The following is an 18,510-nucleotide window of genomic DNA, read 5'->3' on the forward strand; positions in this document are numbered from 1 at the left end:
TGACCTTTAAACTCCTTTGTTATTGTTTCAGTTGTTTTTTAGTCATGTCAGACTATTTATGAACCTATTGGGGAATTTTGTGGCAAAGCTACTGGAGTACTTTGCCATTTCTTCTCCAGCTCATTTTACAGAAGAGGAAATTGAGGCAAACGGGGTTAAGTGACTTGCCTAGGGTCACACAGTTAGAAAGTTTCTGAAGCCAGATTTGAACTCAGGAACATGAGTTTTCCTGACTCCAGCACTCTATCCATCGCTCCACCTAGCTGCTCTGTAAACTCCTAAACCAATGAAATTCCAAGGATGGTTTCAATACCTTTTAAGGAAAAATCTAGTCTACCCTGCCTGGGATGGAGATAGAGTACACTCTCTTACCACCTCATACCCCTTGGTGATGAGGTCCTAGAATCTTTGACAGGACTTTCTACTACTTAAATGACTTTAGAATCATTTCTAGATGACCCTGGTCTTAGGAATGCAAGAAATCTGACATAGGCAGCATGGGAGGAAAGCAAAGGGAAAAGAAAAAGAAACACAGCAAAAACAGAACAAAACAAAAACAAACCACAATGGACAAGTAGTGTAATCATTCCTGAAGGAGTGACCAGTTGTGGAAGGAGAAAGACCAGAAAACTCTAGCTTCTCCTAACCCCTTTGGGATGAGTCTTGGATCTTAAGCATCTAGTCTACTTGGTGGGTGTTGCCAAATCTTCGAAGGTCATAGGAGGTCTTCTAGTAAAGTGGTGATGGTGAACAGGAGCAGCACAAGTAAACATCAGAGCTTTGGGTCCGGCAAGGACATTCCCCACAAAGTCATTTAGCTGCATCTTGGTTAGGGACTCTCTAGTAAGGTGGCCAAGAGATCATTGTGCTCCTGGGTGCATTCTGTCCCAAGCTCAGGGTTAATACCAAGAATCGCCTTGTACCATCTTCCATGACTTCCTCCTCCCTTAGACACATTGAAGGAATATCAAATATTTATCCTAGTAGAAGTCTCTTCCCAGGGACAGCCTCACTTCTCCCCGAGGTAAGCAGTAGACAATTTCACCTCTAAGAGGTGATCACAACACTCTAAGAGGTAGGTGTTGCTCTCCAATTGTAGGAGATGTCCAATGACACAATGACTGGTAGCATTGTGTAAAGAAACCATCACTTCAGATTCCCATAAGCAAAAGGCTACATTGGACCTGTCTTTGTCCTTTCCTTAAGAGTAAAATAGTCATTCTCCATAACTAGGGAATAAATTAACCCTCAATTTGCTGCTTTTGTCTTGGGAAAAGGCACATCTCTCCCCCTCCTCACCACACACCTAAACTCACAAAAGGTATCCTGGGAAATTTACACTAGTATAGTCATTCACCTACAGGTTAGAGAAGGAAAGGAAACTTAGATATGACTAATAAAGATTGAATAGACACAGACTCACTCTGAGGCTAACTATTTCTCATTAAATAAAGATTAACCACAGTAATGACAAAGGGACTTGGAAGAGAAGTAACTTTTAATTTGGTCTTTACTCACAAATGATGCAATCAAAACGTAACTTAAAGCCCAAATCCCATGTGCTTTTAGGATCCCAGCCTTGCCATTGGCTGATCAGGCCCACACCTTGTTTGCTACCAGTCGTTGCCACTCTGGGGTTTGGGACCTGGCATTTCATCAAGCACTTCAGCTGCCATGGATATGTGGGGCCTCACCACTCTTGCCCATGGGGCTGTTGCCTTTTTCTTGTTTTTCCAGTTAGTATGGGGCAAAGGACATGAAGCAAGGCTCCCTCCTGGCCCAACTCCTCTTCCCATCCTTGGGAACATGCTACAGTTGGATTCCAAGAATATCCTCACATGTTTAGACAAGGTAAGGGGGCTTTATCCTATGGTTCAATGGTAGCAGGTGGGCCATCCCTGGGCAACTCCCATGAGGCTTAGAAGTCATGTTAATGGTCTCAAATGCAATTATTTCAATTCAATGGCATTTCAGCAGGGATTTCAAGTGCCTTCTACATGCCAGACACTACTCTGGACACTGGGAATACAAAAATAAGAAGCAGAGAGTTCCTGTCCTCTAAGACCTTACATTCTACTAAAGAAACACAACACAGAAAAGCAACTACAAGTTGCATACAAAGTAAAGACAAAATGATTGGGGTGCAGAGTGAACTCTAGCAAGAACTCTAGGAGAATGAAGAGAGCTTCCTTATCATTGGACCAAACATGTAGAGCCAGAAGTGATCTAAGAGGTCATGGAGTCAAATGTTCTCATTTTACAGATACAAAAACTGAGGCACCCAAGGGTTAAATGAATTGTCCAATGTTACAAAGATAGCAAGTGGAACATTCCAAGGCAGGCTTTTTTCTACTGTCCTGCAATGCCTCTCATAGAAAACTATTTCAGCTGAACCTTGAAGGAAGGTAAAGGTTGTGAGAAGCAGAGGTGATGACAGAGAACCCTCCAGACATAGGAGACGGCCTATACAAAGATGGAATGTCATGGATGGGGAACAACAGGAAGGCCAGAACACATAAGGACAGAGTATAGGGACTCTTCTAGTGAGTGGTAGATCAAACATTTAGAGCTTCAATGGACAACTAGTCCAATTCTCTCTTTTACAGATGAGGAAATTGAGGCCAAGATAAATGAAGTAACAAGGTCACTAGGATAAAATATAGTTCTTTCTACTGTCAGGAGTCTACAGAGCCAGGATTGCCATAAGTTTCCTGGGAGGCAGAGATTGTTGAACTTCCATTATATGCAATGAAACTCAATACAGTGGCTCATATTACCTCTAAAGAATAAGTTTATGGTCCAAACAGCATGTCAGCATGAGGTCCTGGAGGGCAAATGCTATCTCACTTTTGTCTTTGGATCCTCAGCCTCTTACATAGTGCCTGGCACACAGCAGGTGCTTCATGGATCCTTGTTGATGAATTGCTAGCAAAGGGAGTGTTTTCTTAATCTATGGATTTCCCAAAAAAAGATCAAACCTAGTTACACCAAAAAATGGTTTCTTAATATTTTCTCAGCTTTCCTAAACAGAGCTACTCTTCTGAAATTAATTAATACTCCACTGTTCTTAACTTTTGATTCAGAAACTTTACTGCTGAAGAAATACCACAAAGAGTTCAAGTTCTGAAAGAAAGGTTCTACATGTGCCAAAGTATTTGTTGTAGCATTTTTTTCATGGTAGCAAAAGCCTGAAAACAAAACCGGTGGCATCAGTTGGGTGATGTCTGAACAAATTGTGAATCTGGTAGATTTTTTTGTTCCATGAGAAAGGACAAACATAAGGAATTGAGGGAAATGTAGGGAAGATTTGTAGGAACTGATACAGAATGAAGTAAGAGGACCTGAAAAATAATATGAACATCTCTAATAATAGAATAAAAAGGCCACTAAAGTGAAGCCCAGCAATATGTAATTATAAGGACGAATCTGAGCCCTGAGAAGAGATGAGGAAATGTACCTCACTCCTTTCTGTGGACAAATGTGGGGGCATCGGCTGGACACACGCACTGTCAGTCAACCCTACTGCATTGGGTGAATTTATTTTGTTACAAAGGAAGACCCACTGTGTGGGTGAGAGTGGTATATTTGGAACTGATGGGAATGTCAAAACAAAAGTCACCAATAAATATAATTAAATGAATTAGTGAGTAGCCTGGGCTAAAAAATAAAAAGAGAAGTCAATCAGCTTCTCCCCAGACTATATAGTAACAGAGCTTGAATCCAATTAGCTGCTTTTGCCAGAGGCAGGAAGGAGTCAGGCTCTCAATACAGGATTATGTTTTCCAAAGTCTAACTATTAAGGGCATGGGGATGACTAGGAGTAGGGAGGACAAGTCCTTCCATTCCCTCTTGCCTCTCCAAATATTAGCATACATGAGAAGCTTAGAGACATAGGAAGGTACCCACACTTCCTGTTGTTTTTTACATGATAGACTCAGGCTCTAAGAGCATTAGATTTGGAAAGGATCTTATAGGTAATGGTGCTCATCCTCTTTTGATGACATGAGAGAAACTGAGGCCCAGAAATATTAGTTGACTTCATGAAATCTAGTGCAGGCTTCCATTTAGGGCTCCTCAAACAAATCCACAGCTTTGATTCATTGTTCAGAGCCAAAAATAGTTTCTTTTCAGTTTTAGTTTTAGTTCTGTCAAGATGAACGCTCCCTTCAAAATGTCTCTAATACCCACGCCTTCTTTTCACTCTTTCCCTGAACTTTATTAGGCTCTTATCACCTGTCCACTCCAATCATCTCTTTGTTAGTTTCCGGATCGGCAAGAAAGAGCCTCTCTAATCTATCTCAAAAGCTTCCTGGCGTGGCCTTTCCCTTTCTTCTGATATATCTACATCCCACCACTTCAAGGCCCCCCTCCAATCCAGCCTTCATCTTAAAGATCTGTCCTTGACCGTGCCGGGTGCACATGACTTCTCCCTGTGCATGACCATGGTTCTTGTTATCTTAACAGAAGCAGTGTAGTAGAGACCCAGCTGTATTGGGAGTCTGTAGTGTCATACCTTCAGCTCTTGGCTGTAGTCTATTCAGTAACCTTTTATTGAGTTCCTTTCATATGCCAGGCTCTGTGCTGGAAAAAAAAAAAACAGTCTCTGGTCTCAAGGGCTGGAGATCCCACTCTGAGAAAGCTCCTGAATCTCCCTGAGCCTCAATTTCTCATTGCCAAATTTGGAATGATGCTAGTTTAGTGCAAGGCAAAGTGGACGTATGATTACAGCGCCCTCTATCCACCAGGTCAGATTGCCTCTGTGTGGACATAACTTCTCAATTCCGGAGCTGGCTGATTTACCCAAAGAAAATGTGCTAAGCCCTGCATGTCTGTCATTCTTAAAAACTAACTAGGAAAAGAAAAAAGGAAATCAACTGGGACCTTCTGAAGGACTTGAATTTGGAAAAACCTAAAGACACTTTCTAAAGTCCTTCTTCTTTTGTAATCTGGTTTATATGAATTTGTTCAGAAAATCCTTTCACTAATGATGAAACAAAATGTAAACTTCAAACTCCCAAATAGGGCACAGGAAAAGTGAATGAAAGAGGTTTTACTGAGCTTCCCAATAAGAGGGACAGCGTATCGGGAAGAGAAAGGAAAATGCCCGATGGATAAACAATAGGGATCCTTGTGGATTGTTGACTCATTTGCTAGCAGAGATAAAACTCCATTAATTGGTGAGATACATAGATAGGGATTTCCATTAAATAGAAACGCAGACTGCTTGGGACTACTCCTCTTAAACAACAGGAAAATTAAATGTTCCAAGAAGAGTAGCTTAGGCAGGGTATGACAGCATGACAAAGGTAGTTTCAATAGGTGGGTAGCTCATGAGGCTATACATTGTAGGTCAGAATGCTGAGTACTGCAGACCTCACATTTTGAAGGAGAAATGAAAAATTATAAGGCTAAGTCACAATCCCCCAGACAAATGCCTAAACAACCTGATCGACTCTTCATCTAAATTTATGTAATTGGAGAATCCGAAATGAGAACATATTTTCTTCAAATTCTACTTTGTTTACCAGAAGAGTTCACTTCCTTATTCATAGAAGGCAAAAAGTTTCATCTTTACCCTTCGCCCTTCCTTGAGATATGGAACCCTAAAACAAGAATGGCCTCTTGGTTGGATACTGTAGTCTCTCCAGTATACCTAGACATGTCTGAAATATAATGATGATGATGATAAGAGGAAGCAGCTAGCATTTATATAGTGCCTACTATGTGCCAGGTTGTATGCCAAGCACTTAACTCAAATTATTATCTCACTTGAATATAACAATAAACTTAGAAGGTAAGTGCTACTATTATCCCCATTTTACAATTGAAGAAATTGAGGTTCAGAGGTTAAGTGACTTGGCCAAGGTCAGAGCTTCAGTATGTATCTGAGGCCAGAAATGACCTCAGATCTTCCTGACTCCAGGATCAGTGCTCTATCCAGTGTGACACCTAGCTGCTCGAGGCCTGAAGATACTTCACATGTTTTTTTACTTGCATCTGACAGGAGAATTGATTCTATTGGACCTCTTCTCCCATCTCAGGTCAAGAAGCTTGACCTCACTGCAGTCCATACTTTTTCAAGATAAGTAGTGCCAGTCAAGTCCATCACTGTGGTAGCCACCATGAAGATTCTTACAAAACATATGCTTCTTCCTCAGAGGCTCCCCTAATCTCTTACATCTGATCAGGGCATCGAATTGATGAGAAGCAAATCTCAAGTGGATCCTTACGCCAGCAAGAAAGGCATCTCTACGGGGCAGCGAGGCGGTGCAGTGGATAGAGCACCGGCCCTGAAGTCAGGAGGAACGGAGTTCAAATCTGGCCTCAGACCAAACACTTCACACTTACTAGCTGTGTGACCCTGAACAAGTCACTTAACCCCCATTGCCCCAAAAAATAAAAAAAGAAAAAAGAAAGGCATCCCTATGCTAGATCTCAGGAATACCGGCTCTGCATAGGTTGGAACACTTGTAATCCTAGTCTTCTCACCCAATTAGATTTTTAGGACAGCCTGCTGGCCTCCTTAATGGGACACCACCACACCTATATAAAAATCAATAAATCCTTTTCTTACCATACACCATGTTCAAAATTGGAAAACACTACCCTGTTTTCCTATGGAACAGATTTCTCTACCAGTACGTATAAGGAAGTAGACAGGAGGAAAGGAGGAGAGAGAGGTAAGCTGGGAAAATGGGAAAGAAAAGTCAGCAATGTTGGAGCCTGGCTCCCCCTAAGTCACCCAAGTGATGACAGTGGCTACTGAGACTGCTTGATGTTATAGGATATCTGAGAACAATGTCCAGACTCATTTCTGCCCATCAGTTGGCTGCCATCCCATTTCTAGAAAGGAGTGTGTTCCTAGAACAGGTGGCAGTGATGAGTTTCAATAAAGCTTTCTGAATGTCTATCCATGCTATGTGTTCAGGGGTTTAATTATGACAGGAAAACTACTTTTGGATGTCTTTTCAGCTGGCTGAAAAGTATGGCCCTGTGTACACTATATACATGGGGCCACAGAAAGTCATATTGCATGGATATGAAGCAGTAAAAGAAGCTCTGATTGACCAGGGAGATGATTTTGTGCACAAAGAACCAATACCAACATTTCAGGTTGTCTTGAGAGGAAACAGTAGGTTTCAGCCCTTAAAGGTTACCTAAAGTTAGCTGCTTTCTTCTCCTTCTCCTCCTCCTCCTCTTCTTCTTCTTCTTCTTCTTCTTCTTCTTCTTCTTCTTCTTCTTCTTCTTCTTCTTCTTCTTCTTCTTCTTCTTCTTCTTCTTCTTCTTCTGACTCTTCTCCTCACTCTACCACACATTCCCCTACCCCACACCCCTCCCCAACCAATTACATCCCTTTCTTGTAACAAACACGTAGTCAAGAAAAACAAATCTATGTAGTACTGATCATGTCTGAGGGTGCATATCTCATTCTTTCCCTACCGACCTTCACTTCTCTGCCAAGAGGTAGAATAAATGCTTGTGGAGTTGTGATTGGTCATTTCATTGATCAGATTTCTTGTCTTCAAAATTGTGGTCCTTTACCATGTTGTAGTCAATTTATGAATTGTTCTCCTGATTCTGTTCATTTTCTCTGAATCTATCTTTTCCATCATTTTTTATGGCACAATGATATTCTATTTATATTCTGTTGCTAATTATTTAGCCATTTCTCCAATTGATGGACACCAACTTTATTTCCAATTCTTTGCTCTAATAAAAATAGTTGGTATTTTAGAAAAATATTTCTGTCCATTCTCTCTGTCTTTGTCATGTACAGTCATGTCCAAATCCTAGTAGGAGTACCTTTGAGTCAAAGGATATATATATATATATATAGTTTAGTAACTTTGGGAGTATTATTCCAAACTGCTTTCCAGAATGAATGTAGTATTTCATAGGTCCAACAAGAGTGCATAAGCAAGTTCTAAACAAATTCTACAACAATTTTCAATTTCCTTCTTTTTTTTTGCCAAACTAGTGAATATGGTTAGTATGGAAATGTTTTGATTTTCATTTTTCTTGTAATTAGTGATTTGGAGCATTTTCCCCATATGCTTGTTAATGTCTGTCATTTTTTCTTCTGAAAAGTGCCTGTTCATATCCTTTGGCCATTTATCAAAGGGGGATAATTCATCTAGCTTAAAAATCCTAGATGTAGCAACAGAGTCAGCAAAAATAACTAAAAGAACAGAAATGAATATATAATGGGCAGGTAGATGGTGCAGTGGATAGGCCAGGCCTGGAGTCAGAAAAACTCATCTTTCAGAGTTCAAATCTGGCATAAGACATTTACCAGCTGTGTGACCCTGGGCAAGTCTCTTAACTCTGTCTGCCTCAATTCCTCTTCTATAAAATAAGCTGGAGAAGGAAATGGCAAACAAATCCAGTATCTCTGCCAAGAAAACCCCAAACAGGGTCACGAAGAGTCAGACATGACTGAAGCAACTGAACAACAATAAATAAAATTATGGCATATTTGGAAAACTTCTGTGATTAAAAATATAATAATAACAGCTAGCATTTATATAGTTCTTGAAGATTATTAACAAAGTGCTTTAAAAATGTTATCTCCTTTAATCTTCCCAACAGCCCTCTGAAGTGGATGCTATTATTATCCCTATTTTACAGATAAGGGGACTGAGTCAGACAGAGGTTAAGTGACTTGTCCAAGGCCACAGAGAAAATAAGTGTTGGAGAAAGAGTAAGTACTCACATCTTCCTGTCAATGGACCAATCATCAGAGGTGATGGGCTTCGAACTTTATCCTAAAGAAATTTTTAAGGTCCATTCCACTGGCACTCAGGTCAATTGACACTTTGGGTGCAATATCTGTTCTAACCACCAGAGGGGACACTGAGACCTAACTAGGCAGGGCTAGGCTCTGAGTCCCTTTTCCAGGCCATTTGCACATATAAGGATGGAATTGATCCTCTTCTTTTCAGTGCTTTTGCTAGGGTTTCTTTCAAATACAAGGATGCAATTGAATCCTATAAAAATTCATGATTTACTTGGATCATGCCCCCACACCCACAGAATTTCTAGCTCTTTCTCTATTATATGACACTTGCATTACCTTTGATATTTAGGTTACTATGATCCTCTGAGGTTACTTAGTCCCCATAATCCCTTTTTTTTTTGGCACTCAAAGGGTATAAACAGGAAACATTGAATGAGGGGCCCTGTGGCTCTTGAGAGACTGGACGGCAGGCAATATAAGTGGGTGGCAGTGGCTTACCTCAGTAGTCCGGGGGCAATATTGTCAGAGTCTCTTTGTCTAATTAGAATTGTGATTCCAGACCTTACCCAACAGGAAAATTCTGCCATGTTCCTTGATTTGTTGCCTTTTAGTGAATCTTAATCATGTAGACTTGGTGTAATGGAGTTTATCGCAAGCATGGGTTAACTATACAGTCTTTACAAATGACCAAAGAAGTAGAAAGTTAGAAGCAAAATATGTTTAAAACACAAACAATTGCCCCACACTCACAGCTTCTCCCAGAATCACATGCTCACAATCATTCTATAAGCAGGTCCTCAAACCCATTGTTTCCAGAGTTCTGATGCACCTCTTTGCATCTGACTCAGTTGTACCACCAGGAAGAGTCATCCCAAATGCTGAATTTGGTGAATATCTTCAGCACTTTTCCATTCACCATCTGAACATTCTGTGGGTATTCCTACTCTTGGAGAGTCAAGTTATCCACTCAGTTCTATTGCTGCTCTGGTCTAAGGCTGCTAGTCATTAGGGCGATATATTACTCTTTATGGTGTTTTTTTTTAATGGCTAGTGGAATGGTATAGTACACTCAAGGTCAGACCATCTGTGGAGAGAAACCCTTTTGTCCCCTTCCTCTTCACTTTCAGATGCCACCCTTCCAAAGTTTCTGACAGCCCATATCTCTCATCATTTCCATCTCCAACATCTCCACTCTTAGGCCTTTGTCCTCTCAGATTTATGGGTAGGGCTGGCCTGTAGCACAGGGCCAAAGGTGAAAGCTTATCAAAAGGTAGATATTACTCCACTAAACTGCTCTAAACCCTAGTTTACCAGCAAGGAAGGAAGATCAAAGACATTAGCCTATTGTCACATATCTAGTAAGAGACAGAGACATGATTGGAACCTAATTCTTTCATTGTTCTATGTTGGGTTTTTTTTTTCTTTGTTTGTTTTTGGTGAGGGCAATTGGGGTTAAGTGACTTGCCCAGACTCACACAACTAGTGAGTGTTATGTGTCTGAGGCCAGATTTGAACTCAGGTCCTCCTGACTCCAGGGCCAGTGCTCTATCCATTGTGCTACCTAGCTACCCTTCTCTCCTTGTTCTATGTCTAGCTTTCTTTTTATCACACAGTTGCCTTTTGAAGTCCATGGCCCAAATAGGCACAGTTCCAAGCAGACATTTTATTAGTAGAAAAATTCTGATGGTTCTCTGATTCCAGGCTAACCATGAGATCACCCAGTTGATGGTTAGTCCCTACATCTCTTGTCCTGCCATTGCCATCATCATCATGATAAATGACAACAGTGAAAACAACTGGTATTTACATACCACTTTAAAGAGTTCTATGTACGTTATTTCATTTGAGCCCCATAACAGCTCTGAGGAGTGGGTATATGGGTGTTATAATCTGCCTTTTGTGGATGAGGAAACTGAGGGTTTGAGAGGTTAAATGATTTGCCCAAGGTCATACAGCAGGATTTGAATTCAGGGCTACCTGACTCAATTCCAGTATTTTGCCTACTACACTATCTTGCTGCTTAATGAGACAATTGCCCAGATATCACAGATTCCCTTCCACCTGTCCCATCCCCCACTCTTTCCCACCTGGATTTTGCCTTCCTTTGAGCTTCTCATCCTCCAGGTCACACCATGAAATGACATCCTGCCTCCTCTGCTGATTTTTCCCCAGGTATCCTTTCAAGCAGAGGTGACAAGTGGAAGCAGATCTGACTTTTCACTTTCATGACCATGAAGAACTTTGGGATGGGGAAGAGAACTCTTGAGGAGAGAGTCCAGGAGGAAGCCCAGTGTCTGGTGGAGGAGCTCCAAAACATGAGGGGTTAGTTTACACTGTTCATCTTCTGGGCATGTGGTTCCTGCCCACTTCACCATTCCCAATTTCAAACCTCCTCTGTGGTGGGAGGATTTCGTTGTCTGCCTGACCCCATTGACTGGTATTATTCATCCATGCAATTATTCAACTCAACAAGCATCTTATAATGTAGTAGTGCAAGGTGATGTAAGATAGATGTTGATGGTACAACACCCCGACACAAGACAACCCTACCTTCAAAGAGCTTACAATACACTGGGACAATAGAACACATACAGAACTAAGTAAATAGTACATGTGAATAAATACACATGTTATATATACACATATAATACATACACATATACACATATATTCATATATATTCACATACGTACATATATATACACACATACTTACTTGTTTATATGTCTGTGTAATAAGGAAATACAAAGTAATTTCAAGATGAGAGTGAGATGTTAACAGCTGGTACAGTCACAAAGCTTTTGTATAGAAGTTGACATCAAAGATGAACCTTGAAGAGATTACAAGAGACAGAGTAAAAGAGGAAGGAGATTGCAGACATGTACAAAGGCACATTGAGGTTGGAGATATAGGTGATAGAATGCTTATATCAGGAATAGCAGTTATTTTCTAATACTGATGTCAGAATTAGGACTAAAGGAAGCAGTCCAGGGGAAAATATTAGGCCAATCTTAAAAAATCTGTAACCAGTAATCAGAACTGAGGTGTAGAGAAGTTGGGTCCCTGACCTCTTAGTACCAGGTGACTAGGAACCCTAACATTAAGGCTATTTTTCCTTTGGTGGCTTCCCTGCCCTTTAGCTCAGACCTTTGACTCCACCTTCATCCCCAGCTGTGCTCCCTGCAATGTGATCTGTTCTATCTTATTTAACCATTGCTTCAACTATGATGATGAGAATTTCTGCACCTGATGGGACTGTTAAATGAAAAATTTAGGCTCATAAACACACCATGGATCCAGGTGAGGTCAAGGTTGCCTCGTGGTAATGTGGGAGTATTATGGTCACTGAATTCCTGTTTGAATTGTGGGCTAGGGGAGATATCAGCTCTCTGAGAAGTGCAGTCACAGCCAAATCTCCAACACACCATACCATTGTGGAAAAGAAGAGAGTGCATAAGAGTGGAGAAACTATATGAGCTTACTTCACTCCATGAAACAGTGTCCTCTGTTTCCTCCTAATTTATACGAGGAGCAGATGAGAGTGCTATGTAAAGGAAACTGAACTTGGACCAGTCACACAGTCTCAGTTTCCAATGACCTCTAGGGTCCCTTTCAGCTCTGTTTCTATAATCCTATGAATATAGCACCATTCCAAATGGATGCAATCCCAAAACCCGGGAATGTGGATCAAGGTGTGTGGGTGAGGAGAGAGCCACAGGATCCTTGCATCTCAAAGCTCTAAGAAACCAGATAGTCCATCCACCAACCCTCTCTGGGAGTGCTGACTAGCCTCCCTCTCTTGGCATGAGGTAGCCTGTAGGGCACCTATGTATATGTATACACACATACACACACACACACACACACACACACACACACACATACACAATTCCTTACTAGGTGACACTGGGCAAAACAACTAACATCTTTGAGCCTCAGTTTCCTCCATTATAAAATGGAGATAATACCGAATTAACAGGGTTATTATGAAAATGAAATGAGATAATATAGGTATTTTCCCAGCCTTATAGGAACTACATAAATGAAATGAGATAATATAGGTAAAGTATTTTCCTAACCTTATAGGAACTATACATAAATATAGGAACTATATAAATACATATATAAATAAATATTAGGTATTGTTATTAGAGAAAACCTTAACTCCAAATACTCTATGCCAGTGATGGAAAGAGATGAAGGTAAATGAATTCTTCAGATAATCCTAAAACTTAATCTTCCCTAGTAATTTTGACCTTTCTTCTCCCTAATTATCTGCATATTGATCATGGCATAGTTGCTAATATACAGTTGCACACACTTTTTTTTTTCATTAAATACATTAGGTTATACTATTTACATACATATGTGCAAATCCTAATTTTGTGTTCTTGTTTCTTGTAAAGCCCCTTCATAAGGTAGATCACTACCCCACCCTCACCTGGGAAAATGCTATGTTTGGAAATTTTCTCCCTGCCAAACATTCAGGATCATATAAATCAAAGATCTGGTCATAAGAAGAAAAGGTTTACTTCTCTAAAAATTATGCTTAAGCTCCTTTAAAAAGGGCAGTAATGTATTGTATAAAGTGATTATACAAGAGACCTCAGTTTATATCTAAAGAAGAAAAAAAATCATGTCACTATAAGAAATGAGATTTAAAACTCTCATGCACCAATTACAATTAATAATGACCACATTTGCACAGCGGATAGAGCACCAGCCCTGAAGTCAGAAGGACCTGAGTTCAAATCCAGCTTCAGACCAAACACTTGATACTTACTAGCTGTGTGACCCTGGGCAAGTCACTTAACCACAATTGCCTAAAAAAAATGACCACATTCCATTAGCAATAATTTGTCTGCCATCTTAGATGTCAAAAGCATTTTTTGACAAATCATCTAGATGCTCCTACTCCTTGGATGGACTTTTCTCCATATGTATATGTGTATGTGTGTATGTATGTATTCACAGATAGAGATAGAAATAGATAGATGGATGTATGGATAGATGGAGATGAATGGAGAGATAGAGATGGAGAGATAGAGATAGATATACAGAGATACACACATATATAAAATATATGTACATAAGTCTGTATGTATATAATGTTAAACATATACATACAGAAGAAAATATCCAAAAAGTAGGGATAGTTCAAGATGTGGACATCTGCAGAGAGCCCAAATACAATGAGGACTGAGAATAGGCCTTTGGACTGAGCAATTTAAATGTTTTTGCTCTCCTTAGAGAGAACAGATCCACCTGTCATACCATAAAGTAGAGAAGGTTGAAGTCAATACCTCACCTGGTCCCAGCGGAGCTACCTGGACATGAGGTCATGAAAACTTCTCAACTTCTAGAGAGAAAAGTCAGGCTTCCACTACTCACCCTAGCTTTAGATTGGAGTGATTTCCTATTTCTTTCTCCAGATCATTTTACAAATGAGTAAACTGAGGCAAATAGGGTTAAGTTACTTGCCCAGGATCACACAGCTAGAAAATATCTGAAGCCAGATTTGAACTCATAAAGATGTCTTCTTGACTCCAGCCATGGCACTCTATCCACTGTGCCACCTAGCTTCCAAAGGTAGGACTGAAGTCTAAGACAATGGAGACCTCCCTTTGAGACAGAATCAGAACAGAATATAGACTAGGAATAACTTTTTATTTTCATAACCTGCAGGCTCCATTTATTTCTGCAACCTCTACGGTTACTTTTAAATATTGGAAGGGGAAAGAGGATGGTTCCCTTAAGTTCACAGGATACAGGTTCAATCCATTCACTCCATAGAGTCATCACATCTTCTGTAGTTGAAATCATTTTATCTATATAGCCCATAATCTAAAAATGTTCATAAAGGTCTCATTGAGTCATATTCCATGTAAAGGGGCCCTCAAATGGGAGATCTTTGGGACTTCACATGTCTGCTTCTTCTTTAATGCATTTATTAAAAAAATTTTTTTCCAGGCAATTGGAGTTAAGTGACTTGCCCAAGGTCACACAGCTAGTAAGTGTTTAGGCTGAGGTTGGATTTGAATTAGGTCCTCCTGACTTCAGGGCCAATGCTCTATCCACTGCACCATCTAGCTGCCCTCCCTTTGATGCATTTATTAACATTGTCTTCAGGAGAAAATGAATCCACAGTCAGAATTCAGCCATGAAGAATTGATGGCCACTGGATCTAATTATTTATTGCTGGTACAGAACCAACAGGCAGCACTCTGTGATATGGGCTTTTACTGCTCATGAAATACCCAGAGGTACCAGGTAAGGGAAACAATTCACTGTGATCCACACAATTGAGAAGATATCAAATGGAAGAGGGAGAACACGTTGAGCCCTGGCCTTGGTGCTGACTGCTTACCGTGAGCAGCAATACTTCAACTTGTACAATGCCTTAAATGTAGCAGCTGCTTAGCATATACTTATTGTCTCGGGAAATTTAACCAATAAGTAAAATGAGGCCATTTCTCTGAGCGTAATATCATTTATTAATAGGGTCATGTGACCTATTAATAAAGGACAGATTAATGGCTACCTAAATTTGTGCCAAAGACCCTGAGTGAGAGCAGTGGAGTCTTTTATATCTAGTTATGTCTTCCTTCTTATTGGCCTGACAGTGCATCACTGGGACCTCCCCTGGCAATCCAACTTGGTGGACATTTTAACGTGAGGAGGTTGGCTAAGAGTTCTTGTTATTGTTTAGTTGTGCTTTTTTTTTTCAATCTTGTCTGACTATACTTGTTCCCATTTGGGTTTTTCTTCAGAGGTACTGGATTGGTTTGTCATTTCCTTCTCTAGCTCATTTCATAGATGAGGGAAACTGAGGCAACCAGGGCTAAGTGACTTGCCCAGACTCACACAGCTAGTAAGTATCTGAAGCCAGATTAGAACTCAGGAAGAGGAATCTTCCTGACTCCAGACCCAGCACTTTTATCCACTGCATTACCTAACTGCCCTAAGAGTTCTCTGCTCCTCCCAATCTGTGGGAGGGAGGAAGGCAATGAGCTGACCCTCAGATGTGACAGATTATGCCCCTCTCTAATTCTTAAGGAATGTGAGTTGCTAGTAATCTTAATTAGAAAAACTGAAGCCATCTTCTAGTTTTGTTTTTTTTTTACTTTTTAGGCACTTGGGGTTAAGTGACTTGCCCAGGGTCGCACAGCTAGTACACGTCAAGTGTTTGGTCTGAGGCTGGATTTGAATTCAGGTCCTCCTGACCTCAGGGCCGGTGCTCTATCCACTGCGCCATCCAGCTGCCCCTTGACTTAAGCCATCTTAATTAAGTTTTCACTGACTTGTTCTCCCCTTGGTAGACCAGGTCACCTCAAACTTTAATGAAGAGAGCAAGGACAAGGCTCTAATACTGTAGGGGCGGGTCTAACTCAAACTGGGTCCTGTTTATAGAATAAACAGAAGATAAAGTCCCATTTTGGTGACACCCAGACCAAACTAGTTAAGGAGCAGATGCCATCAGGGCTAGGAGTGATCACATCACTCAGTCATGACATAATAGCACCTACCTGCAGGGTTGTTGTGAGGTTCAAATGAGATAATAATAGTAAAGCATTTAGTACGGTGCCTGGCACGTAGTAAGCAGTATATAAGTGTTAGTTTTTGTTGTTATTATTCTATATTAACACCAGTTCAGTGCTATGCCTGCTATGCCCATTCCACAGAGTGTTTCATAACATGTCTTGTACCTTACCCTTCTCTCCTCTAACATTGCTACTACCTCAGAATAGGCACACATCACCTCATTCCCAGGCTATTGTAAGAGCCTGCCAGTTGGTGTCCCTGCCTCAAATCTCTCCTCACAGAGGCCCAGCCTCCAATCAGCTACCAAATTAATCTTCCTAAAGCACAGGTCATAGCACTCCAATTCAGTAAAGATGAGTGGCTCCATTTTTACCTCCAGGATCAAATAGGAAATCCTCTATGGCTTTGAAAGCCCAATAAAGCTTAAGACTGCATTAAGACTTTTGAGATGTGCTGTATCTTGTTTGCATTTTATCTTCTTCATTAGATTGAGCTCCATCAGCGTACAAACTATCTTCTTCCCTTCTTTATGCTGACAGCACTTAAAGCAAAGCTTAGTACACAGTAGGCACTTAATAAATGCTGTTGACTGACTAACCAATAAACATGCTCATTAGACTTTGCAACCATCTGAGCTATTCATTGTCATTCATCTCAATATAGCCAAAGTTCATGAAGAAATTGACCGAGTGGTTGGCTCAAGCAGGAGGCCCTGCGTGCAGGACAGAGTCAAGATGTCCTATGTGGATGCTGTTGTGCATGAGATACAGAGATATGTTGATCTTCTCCTGCTTGGTCTTCCTCGATCAGCACCCCAGGACATCCACTTCAGGAGCCATGTGATTCCCAAGGCCAGATGTCTTTCTTTTCATTGTGATTTCCACGAGACATAAAAATACCCTGTTTGCAGTGGGCACAGAATGTCAGCTTGACTTGTTTACTATGTCATATAGAGACGCTTAGAGAAGCAGTTGTATCATAGAAAACAAAGAACTGGCCTCTAGAAGCAGGGAGAGCTGTGTTCAGGTCCTGATTCTAACCCACATTGGCCATGTTAACCATACTGGGCAGCCACTTTACCTCTCAGGGCCCCAGGCATCTAAGACTCCAAATTGTAGAGTAGGTATCAACATTGGCAGAGGGAATTTCCTCAACAATCCCAGCTCTGATTCCCTATAGTGGTGAAATGCCAGGTCCACTTCCCTGCCAAATGGGGCCTTTCATTCTGTTCACTAATAGAAGAAAAACAGTATGTCATATTGGCTCTAGCTCAAGTCTAAGAGGTAGGAGATCTGGGACCTACCTCTGGCTTTGCCACTCAGTAGTACTGTAACTGAGGATGTCACATCATCCCTCTGGGCCCTGATTTCATCTACAGGAAGAATGGGTTGTATAGATGGTCTCTAGCTTTTGATATAGCTCTGGTAACTTGCACGTGTGAAAGTAGAGCTAAAATAAATCATGTTAGCCAGAATGGGATAGGAGCTGAGATCTGTTGTTTTCCTATGGTAGGAAGAGAAAGGGGGACTAGGAAACTTGCCACCAGTTCCTATGAATAGGGAGTGATGAGCTAAGCTATAGAGTGACCTAGGCAAGGTCATAACCTCTCTAAACTTTAGTTTCATAACAGCAGAACTGACAGGAAAGTCTATTGTATGATGACTATTTCATGCCTGGAGGATATAAAACATTAAGTAATATTTAATTAACTTAAAATATTAGTTGAATATTAATATATTTTATAATAAAAAAAACATAACTCTCGGGATAGATCAATGTCCTAATATTGAAAGCAGACTCTGAAAAAACATCAAGGGCATGTACAAAACTTGCCCCCATTTTCCATGAATCTTACATATCAATGTCATGTTTACACTATCAGTAAATGCATGTTCTATCAAAATCACCTTTTGAAATATCACCAGATAGAATGCTGGAAAGTAAAAAGTCTATACTTAAGCTATTTGCTCTCAAAAAAGTGGTTGAGAATTATTCATATTTCATCTACATTAAATGCATATACCTTGAATAATTCATGTTAGACATTTTGTAATACATATATGTATATGACAATATCCTAGCTACAATGCTTAATTTTTAAAATTTCACAGCGTGATTATATTCCCTTTCCTCCACTCCATCTTGTGTGATAGAAAAGCATTTCCCAACCCACACCAGTTTGACCCAGAGAACTTCTTGGACAAGTCTAGCAACTTTCAGAAGAATGACTA

At 40.5% G+C, this 18,510-nt stretch overlaps 1 long non-coding RNA gene across 1 annotated transcript; it reads left to right on the forward strand.

Annotated features, from left to right (window-relative positions):
- The first annotated feature begins 1,693 nt into the window (after positions 1–1,693).
- LOC110215391 (uncharacterized) lies at positions 1,694–17,959 on the forward strand. The gene is made up of 3 exons (XR_013485086.1): positions 1,694–1,851; positions 10,910–11,059; positions 16,943–17,959. It is a non-coding gene; the product is annotated as an uncharacterized LOC110215391 (long non-coding RNA).
- The last annotated feature ends 551 nt before the right edge of the window (positions 17,960–18,510 follow it).

The sequence above is a fragment of the Phascolarctos cinereus genome, unplaced genomic scaffold (assembly GCF_003287225.1).
Source record: "Phascolarctos cinereus isolate Bilbo 61053 unplaced genomic scaffold, phaCin_HiC Scaffold_3;HRSCAF=262, whole genome shotgun sequence".
Lineage (NCBI taxonomy): Eukaryota > Metazoa > Chordata > Mammalia > Diprotodontia > Phascolarctidae > Phascolarctos > Phascolarctos cinereus.